This window comes from Mauremys reevesii, linkage group 23 (assembly GCF_016161935.1).
Source record: "Mauremys reevesii isolate NIE-2019 linkage group 23, ASM1616193v1, whole genome shotgun sequence".
Lineage (NCBI taxonomy): Eukaryota > Metazoa > Chordata > Testudines > Geoemydidae > Mauremys > Mauremys reevesii.
The window spans coordinates 10915372-10927913 of NC_052645.1; positions in this window are offsets into that span (position 1 = coordinate 10915372).

Genomic DNA, 12542 nt, shown 5'->3' on the forward strand with positions numbered 1-12542 from the left:
CAGCACCTTCGGCCTCTGGTGTGCTGGCTATCATCTTGGCCAACATATTGAGGATTTTGAACCTGGGAACTCTGGAGCTAAGAGCATAAGTAGCTGCTACAGCTTGATTAAAGATTCAGCATTACTTCTTATGCACCAGTGGGTGAATCTGGGACATGGAAGGAGGTTGAGGGAAATAAAGTGAACATGAACATCCCGACTGCTGCCCTTGCATTCCACTACAGCTTCTAACAATCCCTATTTATTAAATCAATATTATAGCTACGTAACAGAAGCCAGGAATGGAGGCTTTTTCTTTTGTTAAGGTTAACTCAATAGGTTTCTAATGACCTTTTGGATATTTAGATAACAATATGGTGTTATCTTTCTTGCATTAAATATACCTTAACACACTAGCCTCTGCAGCTCTCTCTTCTTCTCTGGTTCCACCCCATGAATATATAGCCACCAAATGCAATACGAGAAATTACTATTGTAATAAAACTGGTTCATTACATCTCTCTAGACAGAGACATTTAATGTGTGCCAGGGCTGCCTAGCGCTGTTAAGTTTCATTTGAGCCAAATGCAAATGTAATCTGTTTCATTGTCTCATTTAATTACCTGCTTGGAGTCGTACAAGAGAGGGGGTCGGGTGCTCCTCGCTAGCACCTTGCAGGGGGCATCCGTGAGTTAACCTGGGCTCAAAGACCTCTCCTGATTTGCTACTGCTTTGTGCCTGATAAAATTGCTTAGGGCCTGATCCAAAGCCCATCAAAGTCAATGGAGAGATCTGCCTTGTTACGAGCTTCAATGAAAAGGCTTCACTTGATTTCAGTGGTCCTTACACTTGTGCAAAGTGGACCTAATGGATGACCATGTTGGTTTTGCACTCGATTTGCCAGGGTGTAAATGGTGACCCAAGGTTGTGGAGAATTAGGCCCAATGTACTGTAGAAGGGGGGCTGGTAGTATATGTCCCACATCTGCCTACTGCCAAGTTTCTTGTCCATCTAGCCCAGTATCCTGTCTTCCGACAGTGGCCGATGCCAGGTGCCCCAGAGGGAATGAACAGAGCAGGGAATCATCAAGTGATCCATCCTCTGTCACCCATTCCCAGCTTCTGGCAAACAGAGGCTAGGGACACCCACCCCTGCCCATCCTGCCTAATAGCCATTGATGGACCTGTCCTCCATGAACTTATCTAGTTCCTTTTCAAATCCAGTTATAGTCTTGGCCTTCAACAACATCCTTTGCCAAAGAGTTCCACAGGTGGACTGCGCGTTGTGTGAAGAAACACGTCCTTTTGTTTGTTTTAAACCTGCTGCCTATTAACTTCATTTGGTGACCCCTAGTTCTTGTGTTATGAGAAGTAAATAAAACTTTCTTATTTACATTTTCCACACCTTCCATGATTTTATAGCCCTCTATCATATCCCCCCTTAGTTGTCTTTTTTCCAAGCTAAAAAGTCCCAATCTTATTAATCTCTCCTCATATGGAAGCTGTTCCATACCCCTGATCATTTTTGTTGCCCTTTTCTCAACCTTTTCCAATTCCAATAGATCTTCTTTGAGATGGGGCACCCACATCTAAACTCAGTATTCAAGGTGTGGGCGTACCATGGATTTATATAGATACATTATGATATTTTCTGTCTTATTATCTATCCCTTTCTTAGTGATTCCCAGCATTCTGTTCGCCTTTTTGACTGCCGCTGCACATTGAGTGGATGTTTTCAGAGAATTATCCACAATGACTCCAAGATCTCTTTCTTGAGTGGAAACAACTAATTTAGACCCCATCATTTTATATGTATAGTTGGGATTATGTTTTGTGCACTGTGGATCTGATCTGGAGGGAAGCCATTGTGCTCACACTAGAACATGGGGGTGTAATTCCAGCTGCTATGAGCTAGCAATCTGATGAGAAGGGAATTGTTATGAGCACTAAAGTCCTTTCGCTACAGAGCTCGATATTGTGCTGAAATAGACATGCAAGGTCTCCCAGGGTCATTAATTAAAGGCACTAAATGGAAGTTTCTAAAGGTGGATTGCTTGGTTGTTCCATAAACCTGAAACAGCTGAGCAGTGGGGCGTGGGAGGGAATAGCCTTCCACAGCAGTGGATTCTGCTACTTGGAAGTGTCATTGTAGGGCACTGCTATGAAGTCACATCTGGCAGGACGCAGCCATTACATTTACAAGATGTATCTCAAGATCTTACTCATTCCTTCAAACCCTGTCATTTGCCTAGCAGGTTATCTCCCCATTTTGAGATCTTAGCACTTAAGAGGGGAGGTAAATTGCTGCCTATTTCAAGTGGGGATGAGCCATCGATGGGTCTAGGGTGTACAGAAAACTATACTAAAATTGTAGCGCTATCACTTTAAATGCTCAGGGGTTTCCTTGCTTGCTTGCAGACTAGGGGGCTATGTACGGGAACAGCTGAGCTACAGTCTACTGAACAGAAAGCCAGCCTAGAATAAGGTGTGTTGAGTTGCAGCTCTCTGTTCTCACAGAGCAGCCTGCTTTGTCTCTCTCTGTTTTGGGATTCCTGCATGTTATCGTTCTGAATTCTAAGAAATAATGTAGTGTTAAAGTGCAATCTTCCAGCCAAAGTATTTCTATGTTTTCCTCTAATTTCTTTGTCTGTATGAAGTGACACAGAACAAAGTCCTGATATTAATATGTGGAATTTTGGCATAGATAAAAATTAAACACAGGTTTCTCAAGTAACAGGGACCGGGCAGCTGCTTCCCAGGAGCCATGGTAAGCACCATTGGCACCCCACACCCCAATCTCCTGTCCCAGCCTGAAGTACCCTCCTGCACCCAAACTCCCTCACGGAGCCCACACCCTCCCAGGACCCCAACACCTTGCCCCAGCTGCCTCCTGCACTGCAAACCCCTCATCCTCAACCCCACACAAGAGCCCACAACCCCAGCCGGAGACCTCACCCTCACTACACCACAACCTCCTGCCCCAGCTCAGAGCCCCTTCCTTCACCCCAACCCCCTCATCCCCAACTGTGTCCACACTGGGTAAGTTGTACTGTTTTAACTATATTGGTGTAGTTAAAGTAGGGTTGCCAACTTTTTAATCACACAAAACTGAACACCCCTGCCCCAACTTCACCCCAACCGAGAGTCCACACCCCCAGCCAGAGCCCGCACCCTCTCTCACACCGCAAACCCCTCATCCCCAGCCCCACCCCAGAGCCGCATCCTCAGCTGGAGCCCTCACCCCCCTCCTGCACCCCAACGCCCTGCCCCAGCCCACTGAAATTGAGTGAGGGTGGGGGAGAGCAAGCGATGGAGGGAGGGGGGATCGAGAGAGCAGGAGCGGGGCCTCATAGAAGGGGCATGGCCTCGGGCAGGGGTGGGGCAGGGGTGGGGCAGGGGTGTTCGGTTTTGTGTGATTAGAAAGTTGGCCACCCTACTTTAACTACACCAATATAGTTAAAACAATACAACTTACCCAGTGTGGACACAGCTGTATTGGTATAAATGGGCTTATACCGGTATAGCTTATTCCCATACAGGAAGGGGCAAAAGATATACCAGCATAAGGCACCTTGGTCCAGATCCTCAAAGGTGTTGAGACTCCTAACTTACATGGATTTCAGTGGAAGTGAGGAGCCTAAATACCTATGCGGATATGGGCCTTTTATCCCAGCATTACTGTCCGAACTAGGGGTTGTAAAAATCAGATCAGTAAAAAGAAATCACCCCCCTGTAACAGTTACATTGGTACAAAAGCAGTGTGTAGCCTAGGCCTTAAATCCATGGTGGTCCACAACCCCCTGCCGCCGCCACCTGCACCTTTCTGTTGTTTTAAAGAGAGTGGCCTGACATCTCCAAAGTGCCTCTGATCTCCCAGCTGCCACACACATTTCCCAAAGCCAATAAAAGTCTCAGAAACAAACCGGGAAGGTGCTAAATTATTCACTCTGACATTTGCATAGACGGCAATCTTGTAGTGCTGCGCCAGAGCACGGCAGGGAACTTAAGAGTCCCTGGGGGAAGCCGGGGAAATGTCCTCTCTGATCATCTCCTCGCCCCCCCTGAACAAAACGGTTCTGTCAGACTTATTTTTTAAAGCAAAGTGCCCTAATGATGACAGACAGCTCCAGATTGGCGCGAGGAAAGCAGCCTCCCAGAGAGCTCGTGCATCTCACGGTGCCAGTGAAAGGCTTGCAGAGTGATTGGCATGCAGTAAACACAACTGAGTCGCAGGCAGCCTTAGCCAGCTCGTCTAATGCTGGGTTGCTTTCCCTAGTTCCCTGTTCCTGTGAAACTTTGGCTGAAGAGGCCAAAAGAGGGGTTCTCTTAAAGACAGACCTGTCGCTCGGTGGCGTTTTCAAGCTTAATTGACCCTTCTCTGCATGGAGGAAAGAATCACTTACTAGTTCAGGGACAGAGGTAGAAACTGGTTCCACTAATTCACTGTGTTGCCAGTGCTCATGATTTCTGCTCGAGCCTTGTGATGTCGATTTATTCCTCACAGCCCCAGCTCTTGCCGTTCTGTGAACACAAGAGACTCCTGGCTTACTTTTTTTTTTTTTGGTAAGTAAAGTTTTAAGCACTATGGTTGCAGAGAAAAATTGAAAATGTGACCCAAGTGCACTCAGAAAACAGAAGGCCAATATAAATGACCTACAATGTGTTCTTTATTTTAAAATTTTCATGGTTTTGGGGAGCCTCACTTGTGATTTCTGAATTCTTGAAGGTGGCAATACTGCTCCCTGTGTGATATCGGGCACGAACACTAAAGAGACACTCAGTAATTTGTCCATCTCAGGAGTGTTATTCATCCGCATTTCATGGACAACGATGTGAAGTTTACACAAGGCACCTGGAATAACTGGGATTGGAACCTAATTATTCTGACCCCCAAACCAATACCTCGCCCCCACCCTATTAGGGGCAACTTCTCCCCACCTCTCTGCCTTACATAGTCCACTCCTGAGATGACCTAGTTTTCTCCAGTTCTGAGAGCACAGGACAGAGCCTAGCAGCAATGAATTCAATGCCAGATTTCCAGTAGATTGCTCCTGCTTCTTGTCTTAGCCTGTCCAAACCCCTTTGTTTCCTCAGGGTCTGCACCACCAGAAATGAGGCCTGTGTCTGCCTCCTCGGATTTCAATGCCATGCTTCCAGGAGGCTCTCCTGTCAGAATATAGCCCACTATATATATATATAATATGGACAGACTCCCACTATGATCTGTAGGGCTGAAGAGAGGTTGATATCAGTAGTCTCTGAGAGAGAGAAAACGAGAGAGCTTACTTTGTTTCATCGCTTCATTGGTTTAAAAAAACCCTCATTTTAAGTATCTCTGGCCTAATGGCTTTGAAAGGTCACATAAACCGTGTTTGCAATAAATAATTTTAATCAATTTACCCTCAGTATTTTCCACTTTGCAATTTCAAGCTACTTGGTGTCTCCACTTGGCCATAAAAGTTAGCAGGATCATTTTGCTTCAGGTGTCTCATTGCCCAGAGTCTGGGATGGCCCGTGAATATTTTATTCTCAGCAATGTAGGCATGGGGACTGGGACGGACCATGCAAGATGGGTGTGGTAGAGTGAGCTGTGTCTGTGTCAAACTGTGGACTCCATTGCCCGTTAAGGACTACACTTTGTATTAGGTTCTGAACAGATCTCTAAACCCACCCGGGGGCAGCTTATTGCATTTATGTTTGCAGAATCCATGCAGAGAAATTAGATTAAAAAAGCATAAATACTGTTGCTGGAAGGATGCAATGTAACACAACTCATTTCTTAGCATCCAGAATGATAACACACAAGAACCCCAAAATGGAGAGAGGAAACAAGCTGCTCCCTAAGGCAGAGGCACAACTCCGTGTGCTTTGCTTTAAGCTGGATCTTTCTAGAATGACTCTGCTCACAGGCTTCGCTACAAAGCCCCCTAGCTTAGAAGCAAGACCAGGAAACTCCCCACTGCCTCCTGGCTTAAAGTGATAGCTTGTAATTCCAACAGTCCTCAGTATACCATGGCATGGAACTCCTGACAGTGCTCTGCCAAGCAAAGGGACGTGACATCCTGTTGAAGGACTATCACAAAGAAGTCATCAAAGCTACAGTCTGGGGCTATCAATGACTCTCAGCTACTGGAACAATGGGGTTTTCTATGAATCATAGAATATTAGGGTTGGAAGGGATCTAGTCCAACCTGCTGCTCAAAGCAGGACCAATCCGCAGATTTTTACCCCAGTTCCCTAAATGGCCCCCTCAAGCATTGAACTCACAACCCTGGGCTTAAGCAGGCCAATGCTCAAACCACTGAGCCATCCCTCTCCCTAGGATGGGGAAAGCCTGACTAAGGAAGGGGACTGGAGCTTTCCAGCTGAGGACATGGGAAAAGGAGACAGGGGCTGCACTTAGAAAAGGCAATGCCCTATAGCATCACAAAATGAAAACCAGACATGCAGGAGAGAGAAGACAGAAGGGACCCTGCCAAGATGAAATGCTGATAAGCCATGACTTGCAGAGGGGTGAGACCGGAGGAGGGGAAGGAACATCTTAGGACTTTTGTTGTTTTAAAAGATCTGTAAGTTCTGAAGTGCTTTTCAGAGTGAAGTGCCTGTGGTTAAAAAGTCCTTTGCAGAGCCTGTGTTCCTTGCTTTCCATCCACATTGTTCCCCAAAGGGTTAAACCAGGGCTAGGGAGGTCTCAGATACTGAGTTTGGGGTCTAAGACAGCGGGATTGCAGAATCCCATGTCCCAAGGAAGGGGGTAAAAAAAGAGGCCTGAGCCTAGGATTGTGTCCTATAAACCCAAAGCTACAAGCAGTAGCTAAATGCTGCTCAGCCCCAGCTGACTTGGAAGCACACAGGATGTAACAGCTGGGTCCACTCACGACAGATTGGCAATTGTACAAATGATACTGGGACAGGGTCTAACAATGGGGTACTCCAAAGAGCATTGCTAAGACACATACTGCAAATGTGATGGTCACCACCTTGGCTCACATAGCAGGGACTGAACCAGGGACCTCCAGAGCTAAAATGTTGGGCTATAACAAACCACACTCACCAGTGGGTTACACAGACATGCAGGAAATTTGCTACCCCTTTGGCTGAGACTCCAGCCAGGAGACAGCATCCAAATCTGAGTGAGGTTTAAGCTGGGGCTTGAGATGCGAAGTCAAGGCTGAACGAAGGGTTTTGCTTTGGATTTGAGAGCACCATGTTCTTGAAAAAGCAGCAAAGAATCCTGTGGCACCTTATAGACTAACAGACGTTTTGGAGCATGAGCTTTCGTGGGTGAATATCCACTTTGTCAGATGCATCATGTTCTTGAAAGCTGGTCTTCTGCAATGGACGCAGGAACTGATCAGGCTGCCAGAAAGAACACAGGAAGCCCTATAAGAGTAGCTAGGTAGCAGAAACAAAGGGGAATTTGCAGGCTTCCTCCTTCACACTCTTCTTTTTCTGTGTAAAACCAGTTGGCTTCTCCTCTTGGAAATTCCAGTCATGAAACCTCAGGAATTACACACTGAGATGTTTTATCCCCTTCCTGCCAGACCAGTGGATCCACTACAGTATTCACAAGGGACTGCCTCTCTCTTTGAAACTTCTCTTGGAAACACTTCTGAACACCTGTCCCTCATTGCGTCTGGAACCACTTCATCTGGTGGCTGGTATAACAACCTTCACTGATGCTTGCAAGTTGGCCACAGCCACTCAGTGCAGCACTGTAGCAAGGACAATATGTTAGTGCTCAGAAGGGGTGGGTTCTTTTCCTGGGTTTACTGCTAACCTTCAACTCCTTTGTATTTATAGAGAGCCAAGAACGATGGGTCTGCAATTTTTGTTAGGTTCTCTAGCAATATCTCCTGCACCAAGGACCAAAATTGCCTTGCTGGGAATTATTGTAATATAAATAATAATCCCGATCATCTAGTGGCCAGTTCCCCTAGCCAATCCAAAAGAGGCAGGTAATTAACCCTGAGAAAGAGGGAGAGTATGTGTGCGTGTGTGTGTGTGAAATTTAAGACTCCGAAGCACAGCTACAGAAGAGATTAAAATTGGACAGGTTGATTATAACCCATCAGAGTAATGAGCTAATGCAATTCCATCAGCAGGGCCCAGCACTTCTCCAAGACAAGTTTTAAGGCCTTTCAGCTGAACTCCAAACTTTGATCATCTGCTGATGAGTTCCTGTTGAGCTCCCGTCAGCTGAAGACAGGCTCATTTCCATTCTCTAAGGCTGCGCTACCCGAGAGGTTGAGACAGCGGCAAGTGAGCTGGTAGGATAGGGCCTGTATAAACACCCCTAATGCAGTGTGTTCATGTCAGCCATGCCTTCCGGAGTGCAGCTTTACGGCCCCTCACAGGCTGGCCGGCCCTTTGCAGGGAGGCAAGCTCAGTGATGCTCAGCTAGGCTCCCTGCTGATTGGACGGGCTGGGGATCAAGTGGCCTTGGGGAATTATTAGATCCAGCTGAGAGGGTTTGCACAAAAGGCTGAGTGAGTGGGTGGCTGGTAGGAAGAGCTTCAGGGAGGAGCCTGCACCCTTGGACTGGCACTGATGGGAGACGAGGACTGGGGTGAAGGAGATTCCTGGAGTGGGCCTGAGAGGATGGCCTCAGGGGGTAGGTGGGTGCTGAGACTCCAGACAGGGCCAAGGCTCCGGGGAATAACCCCTGAGTGTTAGTGTTCTGCAGAAAAATAGAGAGTTTAGCTGGGGAGAACCCAGGCTGGATTCAAGCCGGGGTGAGGAGGCGCAGAAGTTGCTACTGATGTGGTTTGTTTTGCTTTGAAGTTTGGTTGAGAGACTCCAGGGAGAAGCCCTGGGGCCACCACTAGGACAGAGGAGTGGAATGAGGATGCCTGGAGGAGTGGAAGATGTCAGACTGATGATGAGTGTTGTGTGGGACACTGTCTGTTTGGAACATTGATACCGTAACTGGGGGAACTACAAAGGACCTGGTGCCTTGGCCTTCTGACAAGAAGAGGCAGACGACCAAAGGGCTGGAGCAGCTATCGTCAGGACAGGCTGAAGGAGGAGAGCCTGCTATACCACACATGCATCCGACGGCGACCCCTCTGATGCTATACCACATTCAACCATGAGGGGGCGGACTAGCTAGTGAGTCACCTGCTGCAGTTCTGCTGCTCTCTGGGAACCCATTCCAGCCACAGCTCCCAGAAGTCATGATTTGGTGAGAAATTTCCAAAGGCTCTCTGGGAGGGATTGTGGGAGAGAGGGTCTGTGGTGTATTGCAAACTGTGCAAGGGGTTTCCTGGTCCTGCTTGCAGGGAAGCGTCAGTCTGCAAAGAGCCAGCCTAGAGGAAGGAGGGTTGAGTTCTGCTTTGGGGAGCAGCCTGATTTGTCTCTCTGGTTTTTTGTTTCTAGGTGTTAGGGTTCTGAATTCTAAGAAATAACATAGTATTACATTGCAACCTTCCAGAAGGATAATCTCGTATGTGTTTAGCTAACTTCTCTGAGTGGATGCTGTGAATGTCACAAGGTCAAATTCTCATAAAGTCTCTGGGGAACTCCCATAAATCCCAAAGAACCTCTGACAGTTCCAAATCACTTTCTACAGTAATGGAGCCAGGGATGAATGCTCAGTTCTTGCTCTTTGTTTAGCATGAAAAGCCTCTGCCGGAGCTCCTGTGCAGCTCGAAACAAGTTTAGCCCAAATGTGATTTCATGTTGGGAGCACTTATTTGTGGTGTGGAACAGGAGTGATGGGGCAGCAAGGCCCATACAGTTTCCCACCAAAGTACTCTAGCATCGGCAAAGCGTATTTGGTCCTTCTGTTCCCGATCTAAGGTCTGGTCTACACTACAAAAAGTAGTTTGAAAGAAGCCACCTTAAGTCAACCTGTTAATGTATGTGTCTACACTACCGGGTCTTTTACACCAACCTAAGTCGTCTCTGATGTTGACTACTGTAATCCACCTCTGCGAGAGGCGTAGCGCTTAGTTCAATTTTCATGGGTCGACTGTGAAGTAGTGTGGACGCAGCATCGTGTAATTCAACTTAATTGGCCTCCAGGTGGTGTCCCACAATGCTCATCTGTGACCGCTCTGGAGATCATTCTCAGCTCTGCTGCACTGCAGCCAGGTACACAGGAACCAGCCTCTCCCCTGCTAAAACCCCGGGAACTCTTGATTTCCCATTTCCTGTTTGATCAGCATTGGGAGCATGCCGGCTTGATCATGGAGACTGCGTGACCCAAAGGCGCTCCAGCCTGGTCTGCGCGGGAGGTGGTGGATCTCATCGCTGTGTGGGGAGAAGCGTCTGTGCAAGCAGAGCTCCGACCCCGCAGAATAAACACTGACATCTATGCAAAGATCACTTGTGGAATGGGGGAGAAGGGCTACACAAGGGACACACAGCAGGGCTGTGTGAAAATAAAAGAACTTCGCCAAGCGTACCAGAAGGCAAGGGAGGCGAACGGTCATTCTGGTGCTGAACCCCACACATGCCAGTTCTACAACAAGCTGCATGCGATTCTCGGGGGTGACCCTACCAGCACCCCTACAAGCAATGTGGACATCTCAGAGGTGTGTGAGTCTAGGGACAACGAGGAGGATTATATGGTGGATGAGGAGGAGGATAATGGGAGACAGTTGAGCAGTGGATCCATTCTCCCTAAGAGCCAGGAAATATTTTAACCCTGGAGCCCTGTGGGTCACAGGACAGCACGGTGTCCGACCATGATGCCGGAGAAGGCACCTCTGTGAGTATACAGTTACAATCCAAGTCTAGTTACACTTTAGCGGGCACACACATTCGGTGGTATTGCATGTTTACTGTGAAGAAAAAGCGAGGTGCTGTGGTTCTATGCTTACAAGAGGCTGCTCCAGCTACGCAGAGGGTGGCCCCCGAAAAGACTGTTTATGTGGACTGGGATAGCCCAGGAATCCTCCATGGATATTTCCAGGGAACTTCCATGGAGGTACTCTGCAATTCTCTGCAGAAGGGCTCTGGGCAGGGCAGTCTTATTTCTTCCACCATGGTAGGACGCTTTCCCACCCAACTCCTGAATTCATTCTGCTGGCATCACTGCGGTACACAGCATAGCAGCATAAGAACCGGGTCTATACCCAGACGCTTGCAGCTTCTCATTCTTTTCCGCCTCTGTTACCCTCAGGAGACTGATGTCACATAGGGTCGCCTAGGGAAACGGGAGAAGTTCTCATTAAAAGTGCTCTTACAAGAAAAAAAAGGGGCGTGTAGACCCACCCCAGCCCCCACATTCTGAATCGCCAAACCACGCAGCCACTAATGTGGCTTTACTAGGCTCGGCATGGGTTGGCAAGTAGTTTAAAGTGGCTAATAGGTGTCTGGGGTCCCAGATGCAAAATTCCGCAATTTGGGAGTGAAAACTTCCCCCCCCCACCCCATTCATAAACAACTTCCCGTGGTGCTATGGGGGAAGGGCCATTGTTCGACTAGCTACCTCTGGTCCTGACATGAGCCTGCCATAAACTTCATTCTCAAAGCCTGATCACCCGTGACCCGGGAGGAGGCCACTCACGAGGGCTGGAGCAGCAAAACGGCACAGTGAACGGTTACAGATTCTGATTAGGTTATGGCTTGCACCTACTATAATAAGGGTTTGGGGGTTTTTTATGAAAACGGCCTTGCTTTGGAAACATTTTATTCATGTACAGTGGCTCCTTTATGTTCCCCCATGACTGACAGCTGGAAATGTGTGTGTCATCTACACCTGAAAGCAGACATTCGCTGATTAGAAGGAGGAGAAAGAGAACGCGGGAGGACGTTCACCGCGCTAATGAATGCCTCCGGCACAGCTGACGCAGAGCTGAGAGCGTTGGGGATTTCACTGTCCGAGGAGTTAGACATGGACATGGAGAGCAGGAAACTTCCAATGAGCGAGAGCTCGCAGCGCAGGATGAGATGCTTCCGATTATGAGGGACCAAACAGACATGTTGAGGCATCTGGTTGAACTGCAGGAACAGAAGAAGGAGAGTAGAGTCCCTCTGCAGACCCTGGTGGACAGCCAGCCATCATTGCCTGGCACAGAATCACCCTCCCCCAAGCGTTCCATGAGGCATGGGCGAAAAGGCCATTATCCCTTTCACTCAACTCAGGAAGAAGATACAAGGAACAGAAGGCGCCCGTTCATAGACCTTTGATGGTCTGGAATACAGTGTTATGTTACACAGCTGAAAATGTTTCTCCCATTCCAACTTTACAACCCCTTTTCCCCAAGGTTACCTTTTTTTTCTTTTTCTGTTCTCACTCTTTACTTATGTTTGTTAAATAAAGTAAATGGATTCGAGAAATAAATGTTCTGTATTGAGTAGAAGCAGTGGGCTTGGACCGGGGAGTGGCTTTACAGGGACACTGATACAAGGCAGGTGAAGGTTTGGAAAGCACAGTGCAGACAAGCAGCTCACATTACTGTGATTCATTATTGAAATGGCTTTTCAAAGCCTCGTGGATACGCAGCGCTCCTTGCTGTGCTCTTCTTCTTGCCCTGGTGTCTGGCTGCTCAAAAAATGGCTGCCATGCGATCTGTCTCAACTGCTCACCCCGGTGGAAAATTTCCCCCCTTTTTT